Here is a 24,422-nt window from a genome sequence, read left to right as displayed (position 1 = left end):
GGAAGAGCCTTTACAGTAGAAACAAAAATGTAGGGTGGCAAGCAATGCCTGAACCTCACTCATCAAAATATTCTCCCCTCATATATTCCCATATATGTGTGTAACTATCTATCTCTATATACTTAGTTGAATATAGAGATCTATCTTACCCAACAGAGAAATGGGAGGTGAAGAGGATAAGAGATATGGGCAGGGGGAGTGACAAAAGGGAGGGAAGATTAAGGGAGGTAGTACTCAAAAGAAAAAAAAAAACATTGATGAGGGACAGGAGAGAGAGAGAGAGAGAGAGAGAGAGAGAGAGAGAGAGAGAGAGAGAGAGAGAGAGACAGAGAGAGAGACAGAGAGACAGAGAGACAGAGAGAGAGAGACAGAGAAAGAGAGAGACAGAGAGAGAGAGACAGAGAGAAGGATAAGCAAAAGAAAATAGAATGGAGGGAAATACATAGTAATAATAACTTTGAATGTGAATGGGATGAACTCACCCATAAAATGAAAGTGAGTAGCTGAATGAATTCAAAACTAGGATTATATAATATGTTTGTACACAAGACACACCTGAAACAGAAAATAAAGGTCAGAAGCAGAATGTGATATGCTTTGCCTGAAGCCAAAAGAAAAAAGTAGAGTTAACTATCATGATCTCAAACAAAGCATAAGCAAAAAACAGAACTATTTTGTTAAAAGGTACAATAGAAAATGAAGTAATATAAACTATGACAGCAAATTACTCTAATAAAGTGTCAATTTCTCAGATATATAGGAAACTAAATCAAATTTATAAAAAAAGGAGTCATTCCCCAATTGATTAATGATGAAAGTATATGAACATGCAGTTTATAGATGTAGAAATCAAAACTATCTACTGTCATTAACAAATGCTCTAAGTCACTACTGGTAAGAGAAAGACAAATTAAAACAATTCTGAGGTACCACTTCACATTTTTCAGAAATAATAAAAGCTGGAGTGCATGAAGGAAAGTAGGTACATTAATGTATTTTTGATGGAGTAGCCACCTGGATGAGTAATATTTGAAGAGCAATCTGAAACTATGCCAAAGGGCTATAAAACTGCATAAACTTTTTATCTAGTAATACCAATAGGTCTGTATCCCAAAGAGATTGATGAAAAAAGGAAAAAAGGACCTATGTGTGCGAAAAAATTTATAGTAGATCTTTTGTGTAATGGCAAGGGACTGGACTTTGAGGGAATATCCATCAGTTGGGGGATGGGTGAATAAGTTTTGTGTGGTGGAGTACTATTGTTCTATAAGAAATGATGGGAGGGGTGGCTTCAGAAGAAAAAAAATACATAGTAAGACATATGCACTGATGCAAAGTGAAGTGAGAACTTAGAAATCATGAGTAATAACAGCAATGTTTTAATGATGATTAACTGTGAAAGACTTGGCTGCTGTAATCAATATAACCATCTAAGGCAATCCTCAAAGACTCATAATAGAAAATGTTATCTACTTTCAGAGAGAGAACTGATGAACTCCAAGGGCAAATTGAGGTATAATTTTCTTTCCTTTTTTTTTTTTTTTTTTTACTTTTGCTTTTTGTGTGTGTGTCTTATGGCTAATAAGGAACTATGTCTTTCATGACTTCACATTTATAATTGTTATCATATTGTTTGACTTGTCAGTGGGTAGGAGAGTAATGGGAGAGAGGGAGAGAATCTGGAACTCAAAATTTAAAAAGAAAAAATGTAATAAATTAATAAATGTTATTTTAAAAAGAAGTGGAGAACTTATTCTGAAATGATTAGCTTAGGTGGAGAAGTGGATAGAATACTGGAGTCAAGACATTCTGAATATAATTCTGCCCCTTATTTGTGTGACTGGGAAAATTAACTACCAACCTCTGTTTCTTCCTATGTAAAATGAGAATTAAAAAAAGCAATTGAAATAACAATAATAGTCTCTTTAGTTGTGAGAATCAGATGGAATGATGAAAGTTTGCAAACTTTAGATCATTATATAAATTCTGGGAATTATTATTATGTTTCAAGATATGAAAATAATCTTATAGCTGCTTGATCAATTCATAGAAATGTATGCAGATATCTGGTATATAAACACACACACATATATATATACATAATCATATGCATATCATATACATATTATGCATGAATACATGGTCACATATACATCTATTTGTTCATGTATGTGTACACACATATAGTTGTACAATCATATACATAAATGTATATATACATGTGCTGCACATATATGTATACATACATGCACACACATATATGATAGAAGCTGAAGTAAATGCCTAAGAGATAGATATATCCGCACATACAATGTGTATATGTATATACATACACATATATGAATGTGAGTATATATTTTCCTCTATTTGTATTTGTGTATATTTACACAAATGTGTAAATGTATTTATACAAGTATGTGAATATATACATATATAACTTAATATGTGTGTATACTTATATGTATGCATATATGTTTGTGTGGGTTAATGTATCTACATAATACTGTCCCTATATCAAACAGATCATTTTTTACATGTGAGGTATCTATTATACATACTCACATGTATATGTGTATGTGTGTGTACACATAAACATATATGTGCACACATACCTATATACTTACATAGTGGGTAGAAACACGTTCCAGTCAGAAGAACCTGCCTTTGTTTCTGACACACTCTTACTCTATAACCTTGGGTTACTCACATAACCCTTCTGTGCTCTTTGCAAATCTACAAGACTCCTAAGTTAGAGCACATGTGCTAATGTGCATTGGTATTGCTCACTTGAAAGTTCCTTTACCTAGGAAATTTCCTGGGGATACAGAACTCTCTGCAGCAACCATTCCGTATATAGAGAAGAACTGAGTGGTATAGTGGATAGAGTATAGGGTCAGTATGGAGTATGGAGTCAGTAAGTTTCTTCCTAAGTTCAAATCTGCCCTCAGACACTTTGGGCAAATTGCTTATCAAACTTGCCATGAAGAGTTGGTGCAGTGAAAAACTTGGGTCCAGTCAGGAATGATGTTTGCTACATACCAGGAATTTTGCTAAGCTGTTGAGATAATAAGATGGACAAAAGATAGTCTCTACTGTCGCCCCATTCAGGAATTCCTACTACAGAACTCTTGACAGAATGCAGAGATAGTCTTTAAACACTCCAAGCAATGGGGAATTGGCCACTTAGTAGCCAAGGTCAGTAACCAAATTTTGAATAGATTATGACTGACAGTTTTAGGATTTAAAGACCTTTCTTTTGAAATGTAAGCTTTTGTGACAACAGACTGTAATGTAACAACAAATAGACACACATTTGCTTTTTTTGTGTGAGTTTGTGATTAAAGTACTTTTTGGAATCCTGAAATGTACTTGCATTATTTTGATGCATTAATAATTCATAGTTAGATTAGACCAAAGATTGAATTGTGTAAAGCAATTGCTCTTTTTTTTTGTATGAGGCAGTGATAATAACAAATATTTGCCATTTCTAAATCATATAGATAAAAATATAAAATGGGAACTACCTCAAAGGAAAATGTAGGTCTTTTTACACTGACTTTTTCCATGAAAATACTAAAAAGGAAACGATCCAAAAAACACCAGAAAAAAGTTTATTGTGCAAGTAATTTTTAAGTATGTTCAGTTAATGAGGAATCCTTCAGATTTAAAAGAAATTCCTCCTGAGTTGTACATTCCCATGTTTCCAGTCAAATAGAGTACTTGGCAGTAACCTGGCTCCCTAGGTCTTATCTACTAGTCTCCCTTGGCTGTAATCTAGATTTATGGTGTATCTACCCTTTCCCTTCATCTACAAGGTCCTAGGACATTTAGGTAGCCAATCTGCCCTTAAATATGTCTCTGAGGAAATGGTGCTAATTAGTATTGGAATTTACAGCCTTCCGTTTTATTGACTTGTCCTACTTTCTTCGATAATTAACTAATGAGTAAAGTAATGAGCTATGTTAGTCAGTCATGCTGTTCAATTAAATGGCAAATCAATTATTGAAAATAGTTTCGGACAGCTCTTTCGTTGACATGATGTGTGTGAGAGTGTGTGCATATTTAATGCAAGTGTAATTATGTCCTAGATATTACAAAGTCAGTCATAGCAGAGTCTTACCATTTAGAAGGTCCCCTTTGCAGAGCAAAGCTGATGAGATCCTCAGAATCATAGGTCTGTTGTATGACACTTCTTTTACAGCTAAAATATCATGACCTCTTTGGTCTATAGTTCAAATGTCTTCAAAAAAGATTTTCTTATGGAACCAACCTACTCCTTAGAAAAACTGAAAAAGGAACTGTGTGATTTTGGGCATTTATTGTTATTTGATTCTAGGTCTTGTTCATGGATTTTTTTTCTTCTTTGCTAAAATTGTGCTGAAGGTTTTAAGCCATAAATCTGCAAATGCTATCTAAAATAGTTATCTCAAATGGAAATGATGTTGTATTGATAGGAAACAACAAAAACCCTGCAAGATCATCTAGAATGACACAGGTAACCGATAACAGGAACATTTTGAGGTTGACATGTGATACGGCATTAGGAAACCAAACTGGTATTATAGGTACTGATGTGAGATGTTCTGTAGTAAAAAAGTGAATTTAGCTGTTTTCTTCTTTGTCTGCACCATATACAAATACCACCACAGAGAAAATGCTAGGAGCTAAGAAAAATTATTTTTAGCTAGTTGGAATGATTTATATTCTCTTTTATTTGGATTTCACTAGAAGATTATCATTTCAATTTTTACTTAATTATGCACATATATGTATGGAGATGTGTATATCCACAGAGAAACACTGAATATACATACTACATTATCTTCAGCTTTTATGTCACCTTTGAATCATCTCATCATGAATGCCATGTACTAGCAGTCTAAGTATTGATTCCAGATATGAGATAGAGGCCTGAGATATTCCTATCTGTGCTTCATTATCTTGCTTTATAAACACATTATGTAGGGAACTAGATGGGTACATACCAAAGCTTATTTTTTTTTATTTGAGGAAATGAAATGGGAAATATTTTTAATACGTAAGTATTCATTTGTGAATTTGGGGTATGGGTTACATGGCTTCTGAGGCCCCTTCCTCTACTGAGATTCTATAATGCTTTGATTTTCAAAGTGATTTCAATTTTACAACATGAACTCGTAGGAATTCAACCAGTATTCAACGTAAACAATTCTTATTTAAATTCAGTATCCTTATTATTTTTGCCATCTTAGTAATTGCTAAATATGTCTAATGATGTTAATCTTTCATGAGTGTAGAGGGTTTAGTAATATGTAGGTTAAAGTTCTAAAGACTTAAAAAAATGTCCTTTCCTAGAGATTTAGAAGAGATAGTTAGAAAGTGGACCTTAGGAATTGTGTATGAATTTTCAATTAGCACCCTCAAGGATGTGTAGAAAATTCCATAACAGTGTCAATATAGGTTTCTTCTAAACAATACTAGAATTCTTAAGCTTACTAAATTAGTAGAATCTGTTATAGGAATAACAAAGCAAAGCAAAGCAAATCTAGTTAAAAAAAAGTAACATAAAGTTTTTATTTCCAAACAGTTTTAATTCCTTGTTTGTGCTCTTTGTGAAGACTATGCAAGGAACACAACATTCCCATATGAATTAAATTAGAATTTACATATGAATTACATTAGAAATATGAGCTGCACTAAAGAGATAATTAGCACTGTCCTGGGTTATGTGAAGGCGAACAAAATTGAATAAGAACGATTTCAAAGCCAAGTTTTGTTTTGCCTCTTCCACTAAGCTGGTTTAATCAGTGATAATGAGTGAAATAAACCCACTCCATAGAAAACAATGTGCAGACCTACCATACTGTGTGAAGTACTATTACAGACTCTCATGCCTTTGCAAACTGTGCTTCTAGGGGGCTGCAAAATTCAAGAGTACTTTGAACTCAATGCTAACTAAGGCTGAAGTTATTAGCTCTTTATCCAACCAACAAGACACAGTAGGCCAATGTAACAAGGTCAATACAGAGAGGTTAAGATACCTATAATTGATAATAGCGTGATAAAGTTATACATTTGATAAAATTAAGAACATATTTTTAAAAGAATACACAAAGAATACAGTCTGAAATAGCTCCCAGAAAAAGACGGTTCTCCTTAAGAGAAAGAGAAATGAAAATACCACGTGGAAAAGTAGTCTACCTGTGTAGAGAAGTGTCTCAGCCTCTAAACAGAGCTATGGTTTATGGGTACCTACCCTAATGAGCTAAACTCCAGTGACCATAAAACTGAAATATAATTATGACATTAAAGATGCCTATATTTGAACTTAATTATTAATTAATTTAATGAGAGAATAGGAGGTTGTAAAATTGCTAATTAAACGGCTCTGTAAAACTGCAGACGGTAGAGGATTTACCAAATGATGAATCCCACAACAGTATTTGTGCAATATCAATATTCTATTAATATACAGTATGCCAGAGGTACTGGCTAGTATGCTGCTCACTGTTAAGCTGATGTGACAGGCATACTGAGTGAAGCAAAATGAAGGACATAAAATTCCAAATGACAGCAACCTTGGCAATGATTTCAGCCCCCATGTCTGTAACAGTTACTGAAATCAGTTAAATAAACCAAGACGTGCAGGGTACAAACCAATCTCACTGATGTAAATGGGAACAAAAGACTCTGTGGCTGAGAAGTCCACCTCACTTCTCCGGACAGGGGATGGTAAATATTCCATGGTTGCTAGCTTCAGGGAGGGTCATGGCTAATGGTGATTTGTTGATATATATTGATGAAATAAGTTGGAAATGATATGTATATTTAATATCACATGGAAATAGAGATAGTCACACATACTTGTAATGCATATATGAGCAAAACCTAAAATTACCCATATGCATAAATACATATGCCTATGCGTGTACACAAACATATTTAAAGTTAGCATCTCCTATTTTCTGACTGATAAAATAAATTTCTGACAACTCACAAAATATAGAACATAGAAACAGAACTTAAAATGATCTTATTTTTCTTTTCTCCTTTTCTTTTTTTTCCTTTTTCCTTTTTCAAAGATCGTCAGAATACATTTTTGTGCTATAACAATGGTAATTACTTGACTCCAGAAGATAAAGAAAACATTAATTCAACTAATGATACCTAATTTTAAAAAGAAAGGTGATTGGAGACAAAATTCCCTATTCACTCTTTAATTCAACTCAGATGTGAGTGCCAAAGGAATTTTTACAGGAGCATTTAATCTATATTATTGCTGAGTATAAGAGAGCAAAATGTAAATGTGTTAAAAGCAAAGGCCCACATTTTTCTGAATTGCAGATGATAAGCAGCCAAACATAAGTGCAAAGTTATCATTGATTTTTTATTTTTTTTGGACAAGGTTGCAATATGTTTTCTGTAGGTAAGACTAGTTGGTACAGAAAAGCTAACAATTAAGAAATTGCTTCACCTTAAGTGTATGAAGTGATTAAAATATTTGAATGAACTTTCAGCCCTGTTGCTCTTTGCAATATGCCTTATAGCATTGCTTCCTCCATGCATCACGAATTGAGAATTTATTTAAAATGTCAATGTCAATTATGAAAAAAGGGACAAGTCAACAACAAAACTAAAAAAATAAAATCAGAAACTCAGGAAAGAAGATATGTCTCTTTTTTCTTTAGAGAAGAATGAATTTAATTCCATATTAAAATAGCTGTACAGTAGCCCAATTTGTGGAACAGAGTTTATAAGCAACTGTGAAAATAACAGAGATATGCAAAGAGATCAGCTGTTGGCCCAGGGATTAGCAACGTATTTCACTTTGGGTCTGCCTCATGGGTCTGTCTATAGTTTTATGATATCTTGATTTCTAATAGGGGAGTTGTGATTTGAAAGGAAAGTCTAGAAAGATTAATTAACTAATCTTGGATTAGAAATTTTCAAACTAATTGAACAAGGGAAATAATTCAGCTCATCAGCAAAGCCCCAGATTGGTATCACATACTGCAAGATGATTTGGTATATATGACATAATCATAATAAAGCAATGTCACAGCAAAATGTTCAAAAGCACGCTATGCTTTCTCCCATCCTTTTCCTTTTTGTTAAGGGTTCAGAGGGAAAGGAACATATGCCAGAAAACAATGCTCTAGTAGCACAGGCATGTTTAGGAAGAAAGGGATATTCTAAATCCCTAAGCCAATTCACAATAAATCAAATTTCGAATTCTTCACCTTTCATCATCTAGTCCATCGTCCCCCAAATACAGTTTTTATGTATGTGTACTTAAACAATGGGATGAAAATAGGTAGAGAGAGAACTGCAACAGTAAGCATGTATGCTAGCTGGAGATGGGGAATTTTTTCTCATATGGCTAAATGAAGCTGTTGGGTCAATCTAACCAATCAATTCACAAGTGTTTGTTATGTGCTTAATATATACCCCAAAATATATTGTGTTTCCGTAATAACTAGATACAACTCCTAAAGGGCAGAGATACATAAAGGGGTGAGTAATTAGTCACCATATCCCTATGATAGCTCTTGTAGAAACATTATCTCATCTATGCTTCTCCAGCGATATGTGTATAGACATACACAAATCTATCTATCTATCTATCTATCTATCTATCTATCTATCTATCTATCTATCTATCTATCATCTGTCTGTCTGTCTATTTATCTCACTTTGCATGTATATGTATGTGTATGTGTACATGTACGTGTATATATATATATATATATATATATGTATGTAGTATTGGGTGTTGCAAATACCTAGGAGGCAGATATATTTTCCCAAGAATTTTCAAAGTTGGGCAGGGGTGGGAGGGTGTTCAGATGATTCACATCCATGATTAAGTTTAATTTGGTCTTCACAACACTCAGAAGGACATAGCCTTCTGAATATATATTACATTATAGTTTTGAATTTTCCTTACTATATTATATAACTTTGGGGTTCACAAAGGATATATTTACTTTCTTATCTGTCCTCTCAACGCAGCACAATTTCTTGTACATGGGATATGCTTAATAAACATCAGTTGAGTTGAATTGAATTGAGAAATTCATTATGCCTTTGTGTATCCTATTTAGTCTCTCTGCCTCAATTTACCTGCTATAGAGATGAATGTAGTCATAAATTAATATTTGACACATCATAAAATGGTTTTCAGAATAATGGAAAAATTCTTGAAGTTCATTTTTTTAAATGAATGGTCTACTTTAAGCGTGAAATAGTATTAATTAGTGCAATTTGCTAAAGGGCTAGACTGTCTTAGCTGCATGGATCTTACAAACCACTAAATCAGAAATTCACCTGAGTTTAGTTGAAGGAGAATTGGAAAAGGAATCCATATTTAAGTCCCAGTTCTAGTATCAATTAATTATTGCAGGAATTTGTCAAAGTAAATTAAACTCTCTAGCCCTCAGTTTCCTTATCTGTAAGGGAGTTACAATATAACCCTTTTAAAAATATTATTCTGTTAACAATGATGACATGGATATATTGGCTTAAAAGTGCAAAGCATATTTGTTACAACAACTCTATAAGTTATGTTAGGCAAATATTTTTATTATCATATTATGGATGAGAAAATTGAGGTTCTCAGAGTTAAGTGACTACTATGATTGCTTGGCTAGTAACTATAAGGAATAGAATTCAAATACCTTGACCTTTAAGTCTAATTTTTTTTTTTTATCACTTAGACATTTTGGATAGATTAAGTAGAGAAATGAGAAGCAAAAGTTAAAAGTTTCATACAAATATCTTTTGGCTCATATAAAAAATAGATTGGACCACCTTGTAAAGTAGTTAAGTTCTCCATCCAGGAAGGATTCAGATAGAAAATGTATAACTACTTGTTATGAATGATGCAATACGATTTCTCTATGTTGTGAGAACTAAATGAAGACTACTTTCCCTTCTTTCTATACTATTTTTTGATTCTATGACTTATTTAGGTATAAGACTTAAAGGCTGAAAAATTAGTGAGTGTGAAAGAATGAATGTATTCAATAATCACACAGACTCAGCCAGCAGTGAAATCTAGTACACTTCGTTGGCCTAATTAATAAACTTGATTGTACATTTCTGAATTGAAATTTGGAAACTGGAGGGTTCAGGCAACATGACAGAGAAAAGTCAGGGACTTTCTTGAGCTCTCACAATCTCCCCTCCAAATACCCTTAAGTAATACCTCAAAACAAACTCTGAAGTAGCAGAACCCACAAAAAGACAGAGTAAAAGAATTCTTCAGAACAAGATAACTTAAAAAATCAGGAGAAAAGATCTATCACAGTGGGTTGTGAGTCAAATTCAGTGTATCTCATGCTGCACCAGTTCAGGCTCTGCCCCAGAAAACCAACAGCTGGCCTTGGAAGCAAGTGAATCAGTGGCAGTATCTAGGGCTTTCAGAGCTCTCACCCCTCAGATCATAAGGGTGTGTGTGTGTGTGTGTGTGTGTGTGTGTGTGTGTGTGTGTGTGTGTGTGTGTCTGACAACAGGTTAGAAGAAGATTATTGTGGTCCCTTTGCTGACTGTATGTGCAGGGCTCTTGCATTGCTTATATGTGGATCTAGGTCACAGTCCTAGGTCATAGTCCCAGGGTGAGGAGGAACACTACCACAGCAGAGCTTGTGGGTACAGGGGAGCAAGGACCCTGGTTACAGTTCCAGGGTGGAAAAGAGTGCTTGTGGTCACTCAGAGAACAGAGCACAAGCCAGATGGCAAGCAAATCTCTACTTAGATCATAACATCTTGGAAGAACTGAAAGCTTACAGACCCCCCAGAACTAGCTATTAAAACAGTTGTGCAAAAAAACAAACAAACAAACAAAAAAACCCAAAACTTGAAGCATGGAAGACTGTCCCTTCGACTCCAGCAGCAAAGTCCAACTTTAACATCAAATTCAAAGCCCAGCAATAGGCTGAAAAAATGAGCAAACAACAGCAAAACAAGAACTTGACCATAGGAAGTTACTATGGGGACAGGGAAGATTAAAACACCAAGAAAACTCAGAAGACGACAAAGTCAAAACTGCTCCATTCAGAGCTTAAAAAAGGGAAAGATAGGAAAGTAGGAAAATAAGCCAATAAGACAAGGTGGGGTGAGAATAGAATGGAGGGTAGATTGGGGGTGGGTGGAGGGTAGTCCACTTTTAAAGGTGGAGTGGGTGAAAGGAAAGAGAGAATAGGATAAAAAGGGGGTAGAATAGAGAGAAATACACAGTTATTAATCATAATTGTGAAAAAATTTTAGCAAGTTTCTCTGATAAATGCCCCATTCTTCAAATATATAGAGAATGGATCCAAGTTTTTGAAGTAAGAGTCATTCCCCAATTGATATATGGCTAAGAATATGAACAGGCAGTTTTCAGAAGATAAATTAAAACTAGATATATCTATATGAAGAAATTTTCTAAGTCACTGCTGATTAGAGAAATACAAATTAAAACATCCCCTGCCACACACCTATCAGAGGGGCCAATATAACAGAGAGGGAAAATTACAAATGTTTTAGGCATTGTGGGAAAATTGAAAGAATAATGCATTGTCAGTGGAGTTGTTAATTGATTCAACCCATTCTGGAGAACAGTTTGAAGCTATGTACACATGGCTTTAAAACCATATATACTCTTTGACCTAACAAAACCACTACTTGGTGTGTACATACACACACACACACACGAATAGTATATATATATATATACACATATATATATACGTATATATATGTATATATATGTATGTATATACATGCACATATATTATATATGCATATATACATACATGCACATACACACATATATAGTGTGTGTATATGTAGTATATATAATATGATATGTATATATAATGTGTGCACGCAGACACATGTCTGTATATGTACATGTATGTGTTTGCATATATGTACATGAATGTGCAATACATGTGTATGCATACATACAACCATATGTATATATGCATTTGCACACATATACATATGTACATACATATATATGTAGAGGACATACATATATGAAACTATTTACACTAGCTCTTTTTGTGTTGGTAAAGAATTGGAAATGGAGGAGATTATCAACTGGGGAATGATTGAACAAGTTGTGCTATATGATTGTGATGAAATACCACTGTACTATAAGAAATGGTGAGCAGGATGCTCAGAAAAAATGAAAAGACTTACATCAATTGATGCAAAGTGAAGTGAGCAGAACCAGGAGAACATTGTATACACTAACAGCAATATTGTATAATGATCAACAGTGAATGATTTAACTATTCTCAGGAATATAGTAATCTAAGACAATTCTGAAGGACTTATTATGAAAAATGCTATCCTCTTTCGAAGAAATAATTGATGGAATCCAAAAGCATATTGAAGTCTATTTTTTTAAAAGTTTTGTTCTTTTTTCTTTGTCTTCTCACACCAAATGCCTAATATAGAAATATGTATGTCCCCTGACTGTTGATAAGTTCTCAATATCAAGTTGTTTACTTTCTCAGTGAGAGGGGAGTGGAGGCAGAGAGGGAGAATTGCAACTCAAAACTGAAAAAAAAAATGAATCTTAATTATTTTTACATGTAATGGGGAAAATAAATTTTCATATATACATACATATACACATACATACATGCATTAACACACACATATATGTATATAAAGGAACAGCCCCAAAAATTGGAAACTGAGAACTATCAGAATTTATTTTCTTTCATGTCCTTTTAATAAACACCACAATATAGTTTTTCTCTTAAAGATGAGATAGCAAAAGAAATTTGCCAAAGTTTGGGTTGCAATTTATAACTACCAACAAGTCTCTTTGGAGGATGGTAGAGACTAGAAAACTGACCTTGTATACCAAAAGGAACTTTGATTTTTCTCTAGATAACATAATTTCTTATGGCCAGCAGCAAATACTACTTTGTTCTTTATTTATTCATACTATATTTATTCCCTTATTTTGAATTATATTAAGTTTTTAAAAGTCCACAAATTTTCATATTTATCTAGATCTAGCTCTAGATATATAGATATAGATATATAGAAAATGTGGCCCTGATTTCATTTTTTTAGGTATAATCCATGCCTTAAGAGCATTTTTGATGAGTGTAAGGTTCAAGTGCTGCTTCACCTCCAACCTCCCCCATCTTCCACACTACTGTGAAAACTCTTTTGTGTCCCTTTTATGTGAGATAATTTACACCATTCCACTTCACCCTTCCCTTTCTCTCAATGCATTTTTCTCACCTTTTAATTTTATTATTTTAAATATCATCCTATTACACTCAACTCACAACCTCTCTCTTTACATATATATGTATACACACATATACACACTTACATATATGTATATATGTAGGTACACATACATGTATGCATATATATGTATATATGTACGTACATACCTCCCTTCTGGCTGATTTAACCAAGATAAGGTTCTTAGCAATTAAATGTCACCTTCATCTGTAGGAATGTAAACAGTTTGTGTTTCCAACAGAGATAGAGTCCCTTTTTCCTCACAGAATTGTCATAAGGAGAGAAATTTTGCCTATTATCGAAAAAAATACACACACACACATATTTGTTTTGTTTGTTGTTAGTTACTTTGGTCTTGTTTCTGAGCCTTAGTTGTGCTTGGTTTTCTCTGGACCCATTACTTGCAATTTAGTTGTATTAAGAATTAAAACAAGTCATTCATGAAAGTCCAGGACACACTTTGTTCTGATCCATTTTTTAGTCTTTGGATATTAAAATTCTAGTATGGCCCCAAGGACAGGGCTTCATCCCATCTCCATGAATGGATAATGATGATGATGATGATGACGACGATGACTCCTGCCGTATTCACTGTGAGCTACTTCTCCCCTCTTCTACATTTCAAAATCCTTTGACCTCATACTCATTCGTTGCCAGTTCTGGCCAATGATGATATGTTCTTTTTTCCTGACAAAGGTACATTAGCCCTTCAATCACCACCTCCTTCTTTCTTTCCAATATTCATGATCTCTTCTTCTAGTTTTTTCCTCTGCTGTCTACCAACATATCCAAGTCTTTCCCCATCATTCAAAATCCTTCATTAGATCCTGCCCTGCCTCTAGTTATCTTCCTCCTCTTTCTTGTTTCTTACAAAACTTACCCAAAAAGCTGCCTCCATTTCCCCTCCTCTCCCTTACTTTTTAAAAATTTTGCAACCTGGGTTTCAATTTCAGCATCATTCAACAGAAACTTCTCACTCCAAAGTTACCAATTATTTTTGAAATGTTAAGTTTGATGATCTTTAATCAATCTTTATTCTTCTTGACATCTCAGCAGCATTTGGTATTGTTGAACACCCTGACCTCCAGGATACCATATTTTTTCCAGGTTTTTATAAAGCTTTTGTTTCTGGTCTTTCTTAAACCTGATTCTGGACTTCTTGGTCTCCTTTACTGGATCATTTTTTCATGTCCTCTAACAGTGGATATATTCCAGGACTCTATTTTAGGCTTTCTTCTTCTTGTTCTCTCTTTGCTTTTTCACTTGACCTCATCAACTACTCACAAAGAATTAACTATCATCTCTATAAAATGATTAGAAATCTATATATCTAGCTGAGATTGCTCTCCCGAGATGCATTCCTGAATCACAAACTGCCTATTGTTTATTTTAAATTGGATGGACATTCCAGCTATCTCTACCTCAACCTGTCCAAAGCAGAACTCCTTGTCTTTTCCTGAAAATATGCCCTTATTTTGAACTTTTCTATTTCTTTCTAAGGCACTACTATCCTGTCAGAGTTATAGGTTTGCAATCTCAATGATATTAACATCATTTCTCACTTATCACTTATCTTACATATCTGTTCAATTGCAAATATTATAATTTCACCTTCTTCAACATTTAGTCACATCTGTTCCCTTCTCACTATTCACATAGTTCCTCCCTAGACCAGGCCCTATTTTCCTCTAATTTGATTCTTGCAAAAGCTTCCTAATTGGTCTCCCTGACTAAAGTCTGTCTCCACTGTAATACATCTTTTGCATAGCAACCAAAGTTATTTTCCTTAAGCACAGGTCTAACTTTATCACTACTGCATTTAACCTTCCAACATTTAATACAATTGCTATATTTTTCTGTTTCCATTTTAACCACAATACCTCTTCTAAACTCAAGTGGCTCTTTATTGCCTCTAGGATAAAATATGAATTCTTCTGTTTGGCTTTTACAAACCCTTCACAACTTGCCCCCAACCTACCTTTCTAACCTTATTATAAATTGTTCCCTTTCTGCACTCTAAAAGTACTGCCAAACTGACTTTTTAAACTGTTCTTAACACAGTCATCTCCTCACATTAACTGTCCTCAATGCATGGAATTAATTCCTTATTCTCTTATAGAATTCCTTACTTCTTTCAAGATTTCCCAAAGCTTTATCCTTTATGGGGAGAATTTCTTTGTTTCCTTCTCATTCCTTTCTGGTTTTAATGTCTTCTCTTCCAATCCTGACTTTTTTCCATTTTTAAATTATTTTCTACATACTCACATATGTACACATTGTTTTGCCTAATAGAATATAAGCCCCTTCAAGTCAGGAAAGGTTGTATTTTTGTCCTTTCATTCCCAGTACCTAGCACAATGCTGGCATATAGTAGGTACTGAGTAAATACTTTCTAACTGATATATTATGAAATGGGTGGATTGGACTGAGAGATCTCAAAGGCCATAAGATCATAATTTTAAAGCAAAAGAGGAATTTCAGATCTTGAACCTTCAGTTAACAGATGAGGAAACTGAGACCAAGCAGAGTTCAATGACTTGTTTGGGGTTACATATGTAGTGAGTGTTGGAGTGATATTTGAATACAAGTGCTCAGCCAAGGGTTTTCCCATTATACCACAATCCCTTCTTTCCAGCTCTAACATTACATGTGAGTGGGATAGGTTTAGTGAAGACTTCTCAGATTGTAATTCTTCTCCCAGGGGTGAGGTAAGACTGAGAGGCTCAAGGTTACTATATTTTTAGAACAGAATAATTCCATATAAGGATATAAAACTGTGTAGTACATCAGGGTCTCAATGATTGGATAAAGTTTTCCTAATTCTTCAATGTCTTCATTTCAAAAGGGATTGGTTAGATTTCGTGTCTAGAATGTAAGATCATATTCTCAGCTAATGAGAATAATGGTCAGTGGGGGGGGTGGGGACTTGCGTTAGAGTCTATATAAATCACTGCCTTTTCTTTGTCTTCGGCTTTCCTACTCCTACAAGTAAGCCCCGCTTCTCGAGAATTGAATAAATCTCTTTTCTGTCTGTCATCAATTTGAGAGGCCTCCGAGTAATTGGTTTATGTAGGGATCTGAGCCATCCCACATACATGCTTTTGTGACTATTTAATAAAAAAAAAAGGTCTGGCAAATTCCTGCATTGCTATTGATTATGGAAAAACATCAGGGAGGCCAACCGGTAAATAGAGAGCATCTTAGCTTTGGGGTCAGATAATGTGCATTTGATATGTGATTCTGCTGCTTACAGTATGTGTGACCCTGGGCAAGTCAATATTCTTTAATTCTATGTTTCCTCTAAAATTTCCTATAAAATGAAGTATTTGGACTAGATGAACTCTTCTGTTCCTTTCAACTCTAAATATATGAATCAGAGGCAGTTTTTAAAAATATATTTAAACTATATTGAAGTACTTGAAGAGTTTGCACCAAAGATAAGAAATGTGTTACCCTATGCACAAAAGTTGCAGTCTGAGTGTTGTCAGTAAGTCAGTCAACAAGTACTTATTAAGTGCTTACTATATTCCAGACAATGAGGCAAAAAATACAGTTTCTGCCCTCAAATAGCTTACATTTTAATAGTAGGGACTACATAAAGACAACTTTGCAGGCTGGGTATATGCTTGTGCTACTATGATTATTCAGGTATTTATTTGATAAGAAAAATGGACTAGGAGGACAATCCCTTCATTTCTGAGAGAGGTGTAGACCTGGAAATTTTCTACCTAGTATAAGGTAACAAATGCTTTTTACCCCAGAAGCACCTGAACTGATGCTTCTTTAGGCTTGAAGAGGAAGTTGGGTCCCTAATTGACCTTTTAGGATTAAAAGGGCCATTGATCAACTTGGTGTAGAAAAACAAAAGCTGGGGCAGCTAGATGAAGCAATGGATAGTGTGCCAGGCCTGGGCTCAGAAATACTCATCTTCCTGAGTTCAAATACAGTTCTAGCTTACTGTGTGACCTTAGGCAAGTCACTTAACTTGTTTGCCTCAAGTGTCTTCATCTGTGAGCTGCAGAAGGAAAAGGCAAATGACTCCAGAACTAAACCTCAAATGGGGTCATGAGGAGTCAAACATGATTGACATGACTGAACAACACCTGAAAAAAGGGGAAGAGTTCTATATTGCCTGAGGATGCCCCTGCATTTCCTCAAATGAATTCACCTGAGGATAAGCGAGATTGACCATAAGTTCTAATTGCAGTGTTCCCACTGATGTGCTGAGTGACCAAAGACAAGTCATTGAATTTCTACCCCAGTTACCTCATTGCCTGTAAAATGAAGCAAACAAAAGCACCCCATTCCCAAAATTGGTCTGCTAAGAGAAACTAAGTGAAATGGTGATGAAGTGCTTTGCAAACACAAATTCATCAATTCTTTAATGACAGGTGTAACCATAGCAACAGGTAGTCCAAATTCCAGTACATGTCTGGCTTTATCTGTGACCAAGTGCCACTTAGGAGAGTTTTCTTTTTAAAAAGCTATGTTACTATAAAAGGGCATATGAGAACATAATGCATTCTTCAGCAAATGAGAAGCCAAAACATCTGGTGTGCTGAATAGATGGTGAAAAAGAAGAAAATGGTCTATTTAAGGCTGCTCCCTTTTTTAATATACAGGTGTATACTAACTACCGTTTGACTAGGAAGAAACATTCTTCCAAGTTCAGCTTCAAATTGCCATTTTTAGAGGAACTGGAAATTATTTTTGTAAGGCTAGTATTTTGTAAGACTTTGACTACCACTCCTTATTAGTATATAAAATACCTATGTACATTTTTTCTTGTCATTCATTTTCATTCTTGCATTTGTAATCTGAGAACTGTTCAATCTGTTTTACTTTAAGCACACTTGATCCATCATCAGCCAATGGCTCCACTGGAGAGGTGATGAGGTGCCATGTGACATGAGCCTGTAACAACTGATACTTCCCTTTACAAAGAATGATCAAGAGTAAGCATATTAAACCATTGAGAGTGATGGAACAGATGAAAGGAAGTTGAGACTTGCAGACCACCCTAAGAATGCTTCCTGGAAGTCTTAAGTCAAGCAGAAATTCAAAAAAGGGCCATTTATAAAAAAAAAAATACCAACAACTCAGTGCCATTTTCCACTAAAGTTCCAAATATTTGTATTTATTTTTTTCTAGAATTGTTTTTTTTTCCATAGAGGGATCTCCTGGTGAGAAAAATAACTTTATTAATATAAATGGCACCTTCAATTTACCTGCTTAGAGAGATGTGTGGGGCATGGTATTCTATCATCAGCATATGTGTCAAAGGGAAGGACTTGAATACAGATCTTGACCCTGAGACCAGCTCTCTGTTCACTATTCCATACGGCCTTTCATATTACTAATGCTCAGATGAGAAAATATGCATAAAGTGTTTAGCATAGTGCCTTATACATTAGGTAGGCACTTTATAAATGTATGTTCCTCCTTTTCTTCTTAATGAATTACTGTACTTTTTGAAAAATCTTCATAGCATTGTGATATTTTGGTAGGTTTCCCTTTTAAGTGCTGATTATTCAACAAGTATCTGAACTTGAATTGAAGTAATAATCATTTATTCAAACCTTTAGATCAAATATTATAATAAAAAAACTCAGTTCACATACAGATACACTCATATAAAATGCATACACAAGGAAATATGAAATCTAGTCTGACCGTGTGGACATGAAAAATTCATTAAGCTTCTCTGCGTCTCATTTGTAAATTGAGGCCATCGAACTAGATGGTCTATAAACTTCCCTTTCTCCCTAAGTTTCCATGAATCTATGAAGCTCATTCATTCATGGAATAAACAGCTTTTGAACATCTACTGTGTCCTTAGTCCATTAATCAATATTCAACCATTTTGAATACACTTCTTTATAATCTCACTATATGCAGATCTTTTTGTCTTGTCCAAAGCATATTGTAAAAGATCTTGTCAGATACATTGCAGTATATTTTATGGAAATGTAATTTCTCTGTGGGAGTCCTTTCTCCACTCATGCAAATATAAAATCCTTTGCAACTTATTGCAAATTATATTATTGCAAATTATATTGCAATTATAGGTACTTAGTAAATGTTTGTCAAATTAAGCTTTGAGGCAAAACAACAACAGCACAAAAACAAAAGATAAAACAAACAAAAAAGACATCCATGTGCAGCCGATTGGGACCTGAGCCTCTCAAAACTTAGCCAGGTTGGCCTTTGTAAGGCAGCTATTCGCTCTGAAGGTGGCATTGTTTTCAGTGCCTTTTCCATTGCACTTTAATGGCCTAGCTTTCATGTAGCTAGTGTCACTTCTGTTCCATAGTAAGGCATCTGAAGTGAAATTCAATGGAAATTTTTTCAGCTTATTCATTCATTTTTTCAACTTCTTCATGACATTGAAATCCAAGTACAGTAGGGAGTTTACTTGACCAATTGGTCTAGCAACACTTTCTAAAAGAATAATGAGACTAGTCTGACGTGATACATTCTTGATGAAACCGTGCTGGCTTATACTGATCACAATTTCACTTTCTAAGTGCTTAGAAACCATTTCTTTACATTATACAAGAAATATAGTTTAGGTTCCTTTGGGAGCAAAAGTAGTTTCCCCCCCCCCCTTTTTGCACTCCCAGTGTCTATTATGAAACTATTAAAGATACATTTAACATCTGCATATTGAATGGTTGAAATAAAGTCCTTCCAAACATTTCTGATGAAAAGACCAGAGCTGACTAGAAACACTGAAATGAAAATACAGGAATGAAGAGAAACATTGAAAAAAGGTAAAAGTGAGCATTTGGAAAGAGTTATAAAAGGAAGGATTACTTATATGTTAACAGAAAGAGAACCAAAAAATATGTTTCCCCGCATGAACCCTAAATGCCAGCAAGGGTGATAGAAGGAATTAAATGGGAGTGATGATGGGAGTGATTTTGCTGTCTTGACATTCTTAAAGAAGAAAGAAAAAGAAAAGGATAAAAAATATAGTAGAGAAGAAAGGGAAGGAAACTTACCATTCCTCATAATCCAGGTACACAAGTAGAAGGAGATATTAAGAGAAAAGTGATGTAGGGAAGAGCATCTTGTGAATTTCATTGTGATTCAAAGCTGACAAAGGAAAGTCGAACACACACTAAAAGCAGTTGGTATAGAAATATATTCAACATATTAAGGAAACAGGATTTGGGAGAAGGAAGAAGGGAAAATGAGAGTGTGGACAGACTCATGAATGTATTAGTTATAATATTTTTGCCATGTGTAGAGGATTTACAAAGAATGGAAAAAGATATTAAGCACCTATGATTAATGTCTGGAAGAAGGGAACATAATAGGGACATGGAAGAGGGTGTAGCTTGTATCATTTAAAGATCATTAATGCAGTGTACATTCTTTACACAACACTTTTCTTTGTAAAGGAAAGGAAACAATGAGAAGAGAATAGGATAGATGGAAATAGAATTTTAAAATTATATGTGAATGCAAATGGGATACACTTAGGTATAAAATTGAACAGGATAGTAGAATGGATCTGGAGACAGAATACAATACAGTTTTTATGAAAAGCACACGAACAATAAAAATTCACAGATTTAATATAAAGTGATAACGAGTGAAATGTTTCAGCTGCACTCAGAGCAATAGTAGCAAATACAACATCAAACAAGTCAAAAGTAAAAAAAGAGGTTAAAAAATAAACAAGAGAACTCCATTATACTTAAAGGCACAACAGGCAATGAATCAAGATCAATATTTAACACATATACACCAAATGGCATGGCATCTAAATATTTAAAGGATAAATTACATGAGTTGTCCCTGGTATGGAATGTTTCAATAATGCTGTGTGTAATAACCACAGATAAAACATTGTCTGACTCTTAGCATATACATTACATTTAATGGACAGATTGATGATAGGAAATGCAGGTTCAAGGACATTTTGTCCATTCAACTTTTATTCTAGGGCTTAAGATGATTACGTCCTAGAAAAATTTCAATGACTGAGCATGGCTCTAAGGGAGAGGGACGAGAATGTGGTTTATGCAGAGGTGGGAGTGGGATATTGGTATAGAGTATTGTATATACTGTTAGACTTGGTTGATGTGTTAGATTTGCTGTGGTGCTTTTTCCCCCTCTTTGTGTAAATTTATTGCTATGAGGGATGGTCCTGGGAGAGGAAGGTTAGTATGTAGGAAATGAATTGATATAAAAATAAAAGATATCAATATAATTTTAAAAATCAATTAAATCAACCAATATGAAGTGGCTATTTTGTACAAGGGACTGAATTAAATACTGTCTTCTAAGAGGGTGTACTCTGGAAGATTTAGAAGATGTACAAAATATGCTTAATTATTTTAACTATATTAATAGTATTAATGTCAATATGCTTAACAATAATAATGTCATGTTTAATAGTATAAATTTGGAATATTTGTGGAGAAGAATATTAAAGGGGGAAAGGATTCTGATGACCAGAAATGTAAAAGAATGCATTTCAATTAGGAGATATAGCATGTAGAAACACAAAATTAAGAAAAGGAAAGATGAAATCCAAAGTTCAGTAGTTCATTTTGACTTCAAGCTATAGTTTATGAAGAAAGGAAAACATAGGTTTATCAGATAGGAGAGAAATGGAATTGTCAGGTTAAGAAGTTTGTGTTTTAACTGATAGGCACTAAGGGCTCCTTGAAGGCTTTTGAACAGATATGTGACTGTTGTGCAAAAGATAAACTGGAAAGGGGAGAAGCTAAAGGCAGAGAGATCAGCTTAGAGGCTATTAATACATTTCAGTTAAGAAATATCGAGACAGAAAGAACTGTAGTTCGTGTCTATGAATGAGAAGGGTTAGTCAGATAGACAAAGAGGTAGCTAGGTGACCCAGAAGAGAGGGTGCTGGGCCTGGAGTCAGGCAGAACTTAGTTCAAATTCTACCTCAGAAACTCATTAGCTGTGTGACCCTGGGCAAATCATTTGTTCAGTCTGTCTCAATTTCCCCAGCTGTAAACTAGGGATAACAGAAGCACATATTTGCAGGATTGTTGTGAGAATCAAATGCTGTCATATTTCTAAAGTACCTGGAATGTAGAAAGCACTTAATCAATATTCATTTCTTTCCCCCTTTTAAAGTTAGGGTTGGTAGTTTTGGGCAACCAAATGCAGATAGTGGTTGAATTCATATTGTAAGGGGGAAAGAATGAATTCATCTCTGAAGAAAATGAGTTAGAAGCTAATAGTAACCAAAACATCCGAATTGGACATGCTTCCTTGGCAGTGGAAAACTGGGACAAAACAGCAGAGTTCCAATCTATGTGCTTCTGCCAAACAAGACCGTAGTGTAGTTAGTAAAATCAATTTATCTATCTTTACTACTGTTGATAAGACAATCTGCATTGATAATTAAAATATTTCAATGCTTCCAATAGTTGTAGTTTTTTATCCTTGATACCTCGTCCTTTGCCTATGCAGAGAGAAAGTCCTCCATGCCTTGCAGGCATGGACAACCTGCTGCCCTGAGGCCGCAAACAGTCTTCTAGGTCCCTAAGAGTGGCCTTTAGAATGACTAAAATCTAGAAGGCTTCAAATGGCCTCAAGGCCACAAGTTCCCCACCCCTGTCTTAGGCAGACATCTTCATGAGTTGCTATGGCTGAGGAAATTGACCACCTATATGCTAGTAGGGATGAGGTTCAGAGAAGGCAAATTCATTTGCTGTAGAGTAGACTACCAAGATTGAAAAGAAAAGAAAGTATTTCCCAGTTAATTTATTATTGTGCTCAAATATCCCCTGAAATTCTTCTTTATAGTTTTTCTAATTTCCATTTTTCATGCTATAGTTTAAGGCTATTTCTTCCTGTTATTCCTCAACTCTGATCTTTTTTCTATGTAAAAACCAGTTATATACTTGAAAATTGTTATTATGTTTTCACCGTCATTCCCTTTATCATTTCCTTGTAGGTCTTATTTTAATAAATCAGATTAACTTCTTTGTTTTCCCTGCATAGATCTTGTTTTCTAAATCTTTGATTATCATGTTTATTATCGTTACGCATTATGTACATTGGCTAAATGAAAAAGAAAAATACCTGAGACTGACTGGAGATAAACTAGGAAAATTTTCTCAAGAGCCACAGAGATTGAAAAAGAGACCCAGCACCAGAATGTTTGATATGAAGTATACACAATAAACATTGCATTACTAGAAACACCGTCACTCTATCTATCTACTAGGACATACTTATTCAGATAACAGATTTCGTTCTTTGAGAGGGAGCTTCAAATTGGATTTGTATCTCAAAGACAAAATAAATATGAAAAAGCTGCCCAATTCCCCCAGCCATCTCATATTTTTACATCCTTTGTATTTGGAAATAACGAAGAAAAAGGTGTTTGGTAGTTTGTGTTTCCTTGCTTTAAAAAAAATAGTTTTCTCAAGTTTATGTAAACAAATAACATTTAATTTTTTTCAGTTCCAAATTCTCTTTTTACCTCTCTCCCTAACTCACATGCTGAAAAACACTAGCAATTTGAGATGTATTATAATGTGAAGTCATGCAGAACATATTTCTATATTAGCCATATAGCAAAACAAAAGACAATAAAAAAAACTAAAAAAGTAGTAAAAAGGATGTCTTTTGAACTGCATTCAGAGTCAATCAGTTCCTACTCAGGAGGTGAATTAATGTTTTTCATCATAAGTCCGTCAGACTTGTCTTGGATCATTACATTGCTCAGACTAGCTAAGTGATTCACACTTGATCATTCTTAAAATAATGCTGCTACTGTGCACAATATTGCTCATTCTGCTAATTTTACTTTGTATCAGTTCATATATGTTTTTCCAGGTTTTTTGAAATCATTCAGCTCACCACTTTTTATTACACAATAGTATTCCATCACAATCTTGTTCAGCCATGCTCCAATTGATGGACATTCCGTCAATTTCCATTTCTTTACCACCACAAAAAGAACTTCTATAAATATTTTTGTATATATAGGTTCTTTTCCTTTTTCTCTGACCTCTTTGGGAAATAGATGTGATAGGGGCATTACTGGGTCATAGAGTATACAGTTTTATATCTCTTTGAGTGTAATTCAAATTGTTCTCCAGAACAGTAGCACGGTTCACAACTCCACCAAGAGCACATTGGTAGACTTATTTTTTCCACATCTTTTCTGGCATTTGTCATTT

Source organism: Notamacropus eugenii, chromosome 4 (assembly GCF_028372415.1).
Source record: "Notamacropus eugenii isolate mMacEug1 chromosome 4, mMacEug1.pri_v2, whole genome shotgun sequence".
Classification (NCBI taxonomy): domain Eukaryota; kingdom Metazoa; phylum Chordata; class Mammalia; order Diprotodontia; family Macropodidae; genus Notamacropus; species Notamacropus eugenii.
Note: the sequence above shows the minus strand (reverse complement) of the source record.